At 45.0% G+C, this 8082-nt stretch overlaps 1 non-coding gene across 1 annotated transcript; it reads right to left on the bottom strand.

Moving 5' to 3' along the window:
- Positions 1-7781: 7781 nt before the first annotated feature.
- Positions 7782-7853, bottom strand: TRNAE-UUC (transfer RNA glutamic acid (anticodon UUC)). The gene has a single exon. It is a non-coding gene; the product is annotated as a tRNA-Glu (tRNA).
- Between the last annotated feature and the right edge of the window lie 229 nt (positions 7854-8082).

Below are 8082 nucleotides of genomic sequence, written 5' to 3'. Positions count from 1 at the left end.
CTCACACAAAATGGACTGCGTATATATAGATGTAGATATAGTACTCAGCAGTAAAAAAGAATGAAGTATTGCCATTTGCAGCAACATGGATGGACCTAGAGATTAGCATAGTAAGTCAGAGAAAGACAAATACTATATATCATTTATATGTAGAATATAAAAAATAATACAAATGAATTTATATACAAAACAGAAATAGACTCACATAGTAAACAAACTTATGGTTACAAAGGGGAAAAGGAGCGGGGGAGGGAGAGATAAACTAAGAGTATGGGATTAACAGATACAAACTACTATACATAAGATAGACAAGCAAAAAGGATTTACTGTAGAACACAGGGAACTGTATGCAATATCTTGTATTAACCTATCGTGGAAAATAATACGAATCACTTTGCTGTATACCTGAAACTAACACAATATTGTAAATCAACTATACTTTGATTTAAAAAATAGGAAAGAAGAAGAGGCACTGCTCCCACTGAATCTGAAAGGTGCAGGCACCGGTGAGCAGAACAGACAGAGTGGTGACACTGTGGGAATGCACTGCAGGATGGCAAGAAGTTGGGCAGAGGGTGAGCCGAGGTAGGAGCTGGCAGGCAGCGGGGGAAGATAGAGAGGCGGGGCCTTGCGGCTGGTCAGTGAGTCTGAAAGTGACAGGGGCCTCCAGAGGGGCTCAATTAGAGGATGGCCGGACCGGTTTTTCTCAGAGAGATTTCAAACAGTGGCACTGCTGAACAGCAGCAAACGCTCTGAACGTTTCTAAGGCACGCTGCCAAAGAGCTTTTGAAAAGGGGTGGGTCGTTTCACACTTCAACTGGCAGCAATTACTCTCAACACACTTCCTCCGGAGTGTCCCCTTTCTCAGAACCTCTCTTCCTGGGGTTCCCGTGCCAGGCCTCCCGTGTCCCCCTCCCTGTGACGGCTCCGTCTGCGGCCCCTCTGCCTCCTTTCCTCCCTGAACAGATGCATCCCCAGTGTCCTGTCTTAGCCCTCTTCTCTCCCTTGATGATGCCCTCATGCCTGGGCTTCAATCACCACCTATGGGGAAAACTCCTGGCCCATCTTCTATACCAACCTCCAACCACTCAGGGCACTCTCCCTTGGAAGCCCCTTCCCCACATCAACCCCCGCAGGTACAAACCTTGCCTCATGACTTCCCTAACGTCTCCTCCTCCTGAAGGACCTGTGTCAACAGCACCAGCCTGCTTCGATCTTTCAGACTCTAACCTCATGTCAGCCTTGGGTCATCCCTCTTCCTCACACGCCCCAGTGCCGTCTCCCATTCTCACCTACCTCTCCATGCTCTCTGCGAGCTCCTTCCATCCTCCATGTCTAACACTGCAGCCCTAATTTTTTCCCCCATGCACTTAGGATGACCTGAGAATTCAGCTACCTGGCTCCAGCCTCTCTCCCATGGGCACAGAGTCTCATAGTCACCGCTGGCATATCTGACTGACACCACCCTGGATCCTGTCATTCCCATTCAAAATATTCAACGGAATATAAAGCCCTGACCTAACTCTTTGGCTGCCATGACTCTCCCCTGCTAAGCCCCATCCCCCAGCAGGCTCCTCCATGCCTTCCAGGCCTCAGCAGATTGAATTACTTGACATTTCTCATTTCTCACTCATCAGAAAACTCCCTGAGGCAAGACTAATCATTTACATTTTCTTTTTCTAACCTTCCCCAAGCATAATGTTTTATATACAAAAAGTGCTAAACAAATGTTTTATGGGAGATAATATGCCTGTCTTCAATGCAGGAAGGGAAATTGGTCAGGGGCCAGGCAGGTAACAGCAGTGTAAAGTGGGTGAGTGGGGCAGCGGGCAGATCATAGGGTGGGTCTGGATGTCACACAGGAACTGGCTGCCACACACGGATCCCTGATTGGACAGCCCACCCATCACCCTGCTACAGGGTGACTACTTGCCTCTGAGTGCAGCAATGGGTTTCAGGTTGTTTTAAAACATTATGTGGCTAAGATTGTGCAGGGAAACAGAGCACTCCTGTGGGTTCACTGTGGCCAAGGTTCCCCCGTCACAAACTTTGACTTAGACTAATGGCTAGATCTGCAGACTCGGGAGTGTGGGAGGGAGTGGTAGGGAAGCAAGGGAGAGAGCTTAAGATTTTTGTGTCAGTTTAAGGAAGAACTCTTCAACAAAGAAGTTCTCTAAAACCTAAACAGGTAGCTACACAAATGGGGGAGCTTCCCACCTCTGGAACTGACAAAGTGGAGGCTGATCGACCACTGGGAAGGGAGGTGCCTGGACACAGGTGCTTACTTGGACACAAAGTGGGTAGAGATGGCCATCAAGGCTTCTTCTGGCTGCGATTCTCAGTCTTTGTCCATCCAAGCTCACCTCTAGAAAACTCTTCCATATTAGTTTTCCTACATTGTGCCTGGTACCTAGTTGGTATTTAATAAATATTTGTGGCATGAGTCACTTTATGATAGGGGTATTCACACCTGTGTCTTTTTGTTTCAGGAAAAATTGTTACTTAGAATGGATTAATCAGCATTTTCCTCCAACCTCCAAAGTATCTTCCAAGAATAGTTTTTTTTCAAGAATTTTTTTTTAGCTCCAGTAAGCTGAAGATCTAAGAAGCACTGCTGGATATTTGATGTCTCACATTCTCACTGGTAAAACTATTCTACCACTGCCATTTAGAGCTCTAGTTAATAGAGGGGGAAATACTGTTTGGTTAGTTTGTATTTGTACTGTTAACTAATTAAACAAAGTAGAAGAAAAAACGCTTACTTAAACCATTGAAACAAATTATTTACAGCCATGGTTTATATCTACAGCAAAAGTGTCTCTTTATTATAAAGCTAGTGCACTTGTCAGGGGAAATGGATGAATTCTAGTCTCATCTATCTGAATACTGGGTACCATATATTTCCCCCACTGGGGTACAGGAGTATCTGGCTTTATGGCTATTCGAGTGGATTTTCTCCAACACTTTCACAGTTTTTTTTTTTTTTTTTTTTTTTTTTTGCGGTACACGGGCCTCTCACTGCTGTGGCCTCTCCCGTTGCGAAGCACAGGCTCCGGACGCGCAAGCTCAGAGGCCATGGCTCACGGGCCCAGCCGCTCCGCGGCATGTGGGATCTTCCCGGACCGGAGCACGAACCCGTGTCCCCTGCATCGGCAGGCGGACTCTCAACCACTGCGCCACCAGGAAAGCCCCACTTTCACACTTTTTATCCAAATAATTAACCAAGCTCATCTCAGAAGGTTCTGGGCACCATGTGGGAATCCTGACCTTCCCAGCGAAGGGGGGGAGCCCTCGTTTGCGGGAAGAGGAGGTTTCAGAGGAATGCTCTAGAGTGATTCCCGGACTCGGGGTGTACGTGAAAGGTATTTTTATAAGCGGTAAAGCACCTTATAAATGTGAGTAAAGAGCCTGTGACTACAGCGTCAGGATCCCTGGATTCCCAGGAGCCCTCAACTTCTACTACGGGTAAGGCCTGGGCCACACTCCCAAGCACCCGCAGCTCCAGGCACCAGATGAACTCCAGTGCACGTGCAGGTATTTTGAAGACCCGGGAATTCTAGAAAGCATCCTGAATACTGCGGTCCGAGCTTCTGTGCCAAGTTGTTCAAGGGGTAAGATTACAGACTATTCTTCGCCCGTGTCTGAGGTTTCTGAGTTTCCGTGGGCAAGTCTGATTCCCTCTGTGGCGCGGGAGAAGGGACGGACCCGCAACTCCTGGACACCGGGAAGCTCGGGTCCGGCCGGAGAAGCAGCCCCTAGCACTCGGTCTTCCCATCCCGAGGGGACCCAGGCTCCCGGGGGCGCCATCCCCACCGATAGGGACCCGAGCTCTCGGCGGGGCGGGGGATACGACGCTCCCCGGACCCCCCTTGTCTCCGCGGCCCCTCCCCGCGGCGAGCGCGCCAGGTGCACAGGTGTGGCCCGGGCGCCAGGTACAGTCAGCATTAGCGCCCGGCCGCTTCCCTCCCGCGCTCCTTCCCTTAGGTCGGGCCGCCCTGCCTACCTGCGTGTACAGCTCGGCCACCGCCATGGGCGCGAGAGGACAGCTCGAGGGCTGCGGAGGTGCAAGGCTCGGGGGCTGGGCCGGCGGCTCTGTGGCCCCGGGGCAGGTAACCGTCGCTGCGGGTCCCGCAAATCAGCGCTGGGCCATCTTGCGGAAGAAGTTTCCCAGAAGCCGACTAACTTTGCAGAGCGTTGGCGGCCCCGGAGGAGAGAAGTCGCGGATTGGTCATTCCCGGCCCGTGGCGAGGCCTCGCTGTGATTGGCGGGGCGGGGGCTGCGGGCGCGGCGCCCCTCCTCCGGGCGGGTGCCCGCGGCGAAGTGGGTCCACCTGGCGGGGGCAGAGCGCTCAGCCAAGAGCCCGCGGGTCACGGGATTCGCTGGCTCTCGAGGGAGGAAGCAGGTGTGTTCCGAGGAGTTCCCGACCCAAGTTTTAGCTCCCTTATAAGGGTCTCAACGTGCTTATTGGAAAGAGCGGAGGATATAACCATTTGCATAGAAAATCCAAGAGAATCAGCCACTAGAACTTGTTAAAGAGTTCAGCCAAGTGACTATATTCAAAATCAGATTTTAAAGTGAATAAGTTTCCTTTGTATGAGCAAAACCTGGTTAGAAAATAAGATATTTGAAATATAAACGAAACTATAAAGTGTCCACTAACAAAAATGCACTTGGCCTTTGTGGAGAAAGTGTTTGAATTTCTCTTCAAGGGTATAAAAGAAGGCCCGAATAAATGGGGAAACGTGCTATTCTCATGGATGGGAATATTTAACATTGTACAGGTGTCAATTGTACCCAAATTAATATATAAGCCTAATACAACTGGAACCAAAATCCTAGCAGGGGGACTTCCCTGGTGGCACAGTGGTTGGGTATCTGCCTGCCAAAGCAGGGGACATGGGTTCGAGCCCTGGTCCGGGAAGATCCCACATGGGACGGAGCAACTAAGCCAGTGGGCCAAAACTACTGAGCCTGCGCTCTAGAGCCCGTGAGCCACAACTACTGAGCCTGCGTACCACAACTACTGAAACCTGTGCGCCTAGAGCCCACGCTCGCCAACAAAGAGAAGCCACCGCAATGAGAAGCCTGCACACTGCAACGAAGAGTAGCACTGGCTCGCCGCAACTAGAGATAGCCTGCGCACAGCAGCAAAGACCCAACGCAGCCAAAAAATAAATTTAATAAATTAAAAAAAAAATCCTAGCAGGACTTTTGGAGAATTGTAAAGTGATTTTATATTTTTTACGGAATAATAAAAGTCCGTGTATAATTAAGACAATGCTCAAAACAAAGAACAAAGAGATTAGCCCTACCGTGTATTAAGGGATATCACAAAGCCATGGTCATTAAAACAGTGTGACACCGGCATGGGAATGGAAAAATGAATAATGGAACAGAATGGAATCTACCAACAGAACCCTGCATTATATAGTGGCCTGGAGAACCAGAGGAGGAAGGGAAAGATTATTTAATAGAAGGGTCATTATATTAAAAAAACATAAAAATAAAAGCAAGTGCATGGCAAACAGTACATTCAAAAATAAACTCTAGATGGATTCATGATTAAAACTTAAAAGTAAAATGAGGAAATTACTAGAAAAAATATAGGGGTAATATCTTTTAAATGTTGGGTTAAGAAAGAATGAGTTAAGATACAACGTAGCACAGCTATAGAAGGAAATGATGGATTTGAGGTCATCAAAATGAAAGATTTCTGTTCAGTGAAGAAACCATTTGCAAAGAAAGCCAACAGATTAGGACATATATTTGCAATTTAAAAAACAAGTGATTAATATCTAGGATATTAATCTAGAGTATATAAGAAACTACTGTAAATTGGTTAAAGAAAAGATAGGAAGTCCAGTTTTAAATATCAGACAGTTGGCAAAGGAAATGAATAGGGAATTTTCACATGGGGATATTGAAATGGCTGGTTAGCATATAAAGAGATGTTAACTTTATTAGTAGAGAAATAAAATAAATAAATAAAAACGAAAACAATGAGATCACTTCACATCCATATTGGCAACAATATTTAGGTTGGACAACATCATATGCTGCCTAGGATGTGAGAAAACAAGAACGTTTTTGCTCACACAGCTGTTGGGAACTATACAGTCATCCCTTGGTATTCGGGGGAAGATTGGTCCCAGGACACCCAAGGATACCAAACTCCTTGGATGCTCAAGTTCCTAATATGTTGATATAATGGCATGGTATTTGCATATAACTTACACACATCCTTCTGCATATTTTAAATCATCTCTAGATTACTTATAATACCCAATACAATGGAACTGCTATGTAAATAGTTGCTGAAGCATGGAAATTCAAGTTTTGCTTTTTCGGAAATTTCTGGAATTAAAAAGTGTATATTTTGGATCTGAGGTGGTTGAATCTGTGTTTGCAGAACCTGTGGATATGGAGGGCTGACTGTACTGATCCTCCTATTTAAGAGAGCAATTTGAGAATATTTACTGAAAATAAACTCAGGCAGAAAAATTCTCACATAGTCACCCAAAGAGATAATTATGTAGATGTTCATCACAACACAGTTCTATATCAAAGAGTTGGAAACACTTAAATATCCATCAGAAGGGGTATGAATAAGTAAAATAGTGTATACATACAACGTAAAACTGTACAGCTGCTGGTAGGAATGGACATGATCTACCTATACCACTCTGAGAGATATAAAAAACAATGCTGAATAGATGTCTAGCACAAGTCATATATATCTGTACTTTTTGTTATTTTTTTATTTTTTACACACCTTTACTGGAGTATAATTGCTTCATGATGCTCTGCTAGTTTCTGTTGTACAACAAAGTGAATCAGCCGTATGCATACATGTGTCCCCATATCTCCTCCCTCTTGAGCCTGCCTCCCACCCCCTCATCCCACCCTTCTAAGTCATCTCAAATCACTGAGGCGATCCCCCTGTGCTATGCCGTTGCTTCCCACTAGCTATTTTACATTTGGTAGTGTATATATGTCAATGCTACTCTCACTTCGTCCCAGCTTCCCCTTCCTCCCCCCGTCCCCATGTCCTCAATTCCATTCTCTACATCTGCATCTTTATTCCTGCCCTGCCACTAGGTTCATCAGTGCCATTTTTTTTAGATTCCATATATATGCATTAGCATATGGTATTTGTTTTTCTCTTCCTGACTTACTTCACTCTGTATGACAGACTCTAGGTCCATCTACCTCACTACAAATAACTCAATTTCATTTCTTTTTATGGCTGAGTAATATTCCATTGTATATATGTGCCATATCTTCTTTATCCATTCATCTGTGTGTGGACATTTAGGTTGCTTCCATGTCCTGTCTATTGTAAATAGTGCTGCAATGAACATATATATTTTAAAACTCACAAAAACTGCAATACTATATGTTGTCCATGGATATCAGCATGTGTAAATAAAAGTTGGATGATAACTTGCAAAGTCATCCATTAAATATATAAAAGTGGATATTCATGAGGTTGAAGGAAGTGAGACTGGGTATAAAGAAAAAAGGGAAACCAAAAATATGAAAAAGGGCTTGACATGGAACAACCACGATAGGTGCCAGAAAAAGAGAATTATGGTAAATTCAATTTTGTACACTTATTTTTCAAAATAACATAAAAAAAGGAAAAGGCATAAAGTGGGTAGGGACAGCTGCGTGGTTCCTCAGTTAAGAAAGGAATGCAAATGCCTAACTACTTTTTTCTTTATTTTTAAATTTTTAAATATTTTTTTTTTGGCCATGCTGCATGGCTTGCAGAATTTTAGTTCCCTGGCCAGGGACTGAACCTGGGCCATGGCGGTGAAAGCGCCAAGTCCTAACCACTGGACCACCAAGGATTTCACTACTTTTTTCTTTAAATAGAAATTTTACTGAAGAATAAAATTATATACAGAAAGTGCACAAATAATAAATGTATAGCTCAATGTATTCTTATACATGGAACACAGCAACACACTCAAGTAAACACCACCCAACCCAGACAGAACATTTTCAACATCCTCAAACCTTCAATGTCCCTTCTAGCCATTACCCCTCAAAGATAACCAAAGTTATGACTTCTATCAC

This window comes from Delphinapterus leucas, chromosome 2 (assembly GCF_059928025.1).
Source record: "Delphinapterus leucas isolate spDelLeu-1000000601 "Yukka" chromosome 2, BTC_Dleu_Yukka2, whole genome shotgun sequence".
Lineage (NCBI taxonomy): Eukaryota > Metazoa > Chordata > Mammalia > Artiodactyla > Monodontidae > Delphinapterus > Delphinapterus leucas.
This window is presented reverse-complemented; position numbering and strand designations above follow the sequence as displayed.